The sequence below is a fragment of the Seriola lalandi genome, unplaced genomic scaffold (assembly GCF_002814215.2).
Source record: "Seriola lalandi dorsalis isolate HSWRI2012SDOR001 ecotype SW California unplaced genomic scaffold, Sedor1 jcf7180001963974, whole genome shotgun sequence".
Classification (NCBI taxonomy): domain Eukaryota; kingdom Metazoa; phylum Chordata; class Actinopteri; order Carangiformes; family Carangidae; genus Seriola; species Seriola lalandi.
Genome location: NW_019434642.1, coordinates 1 through 1,511, shown reverse-complemented (window position 1 = coordinate 1,511; position 1,511 = coordinate 1). Strand labels below are relative to the sequence as shown.

General features: G+C 44.4%; 1 pseudogene; it reads left to right on the top strand.

Annotated features, from left to right (window-relative positions):
• The first annotated feature begins 22 nt into the window (after window positions 1–22).
• LOC111648896 (vacuolar fusion protein MON1 homolog B pseudogene) lies at window positions 23–895 on the top strand (annotated as a pseudogene).
• Window positions 896–1,511: the final 616 nt, after the last annotated feature.

Here is a 1,511-nt window from a genome sequence, read left to right as displayed (position 1 = left end):
TTTTTTCTTCCTTCCATCAGAGGAGCACACTGTGGTGTTCTTACAAAAAGGGCCCCTAGTGCTCGTGTGTGTCTCCAGCAGTCGTCAGTCTGAGCAGCAGCTGCGTGGAGAGCTCCTCTACGTATACTATCAGATCATCAGCATGCTCACGCAGGCCAGCATATCCCGCATCTTTGAACACAAGAAAAACTACGATCTGAGGAGACTCTTGGCAGGCTCAGAGAAGATCCTGGACGGCCTCCTCAACCTGGTAGATTCAGACCCCAGCTTCCTCCTCGCAGCAATACACTGCTTACCCCTAGCCTCCTCTCTCAGGGACTCTCTCAGCCAGATCCTGCAGAAAGCTATCACGCCCAATCTAGTTTTCTCCATCCTCATCGCCAAGAACCAGCTGCTCACCATCGTCCAAGAGAAGACCGTCATCGAGGACACCCGGCTGGAGCCTGCTGACGTCCACCTCTTGCTCAACCTCATCGGAGCCTCCTCTGCCTTTCAGGCTGGGGAGATCTGGACTCCCATCTGCCTCCCTCTCTTTAATCCTGACTGTTACTTTTATGCATACATTTCTTACCTGGACCCTCCAGAATGCACTGTTTGTTTGCTGCTGCTCTCGACAGACAAGGAAGCTTTCTACGCTGTAGCTGAGTGCAAGAGGAAGATAGAGGAGGCCATGGTGGCTCAGAACTCCCTGAGCCTCATTGCCAAAGCCCAGTCATACAGCGTGAGCCAGGTGGGCGTCTCAGACCTCAGACACTTCATGTACAAGCCCTTTGATGTTCCAGACAACTACCGCCAGCTCACTCAGTTCACCAGGTGTGTGTGTGTGTGTGTCTTTGTGTGTATCTGTCATTGTCTATGCAACAACACTAGGGACTTCTGAGGCGTCATTGGTGCTTTATGTTTAAAAAGTGAACAACAAGTTATTTATTTTGTGCTTTTATAGAGTATTTTAAATTGCACTTAATGTTAGGCAGTGAAATAAATACCTGAGAAAGTATGAAAGCCTGTCTTAAAAAAAAAAAAAAAGCTAAGTGTGGTTGGTGTTTACAAATGTGTCCTGTTTTATATTAAGTACCTCAGATTAAAAGGGTTTCTGAAATAGGGCTACCAGTTACAAGGGCACAGAGAATTAAAAACTGTAAGAATTTCAAATTGTATTCCACTAATCCTGACGTGTCACTTCGCTTATCTCCTAATGAGCTGAACTGAAAGAATTAGGTGTCCTATTACATGAGTCAGCAGCCAGTCGAAACCTTGAGAATAAAAGTGAAATTATGCAGATAATCATAGCGCTACACTTCAAATAGCAATAACACATTTGTTTACTTGGCACTGTTCAGAACAAGGGTACAAAGAGCAAAAAGTCTCCCTTTTAAATAATTTTGGAAGCTGTGTTTTGGCATTTTGCTGTGTAATTTTTGTCCCATCAGATTCACAAATGAATAGTTTCAGTGATTTAAAAATTCATCACTGTAGTCCTCATGTCTCTGTATTATTGCATCACTATATAT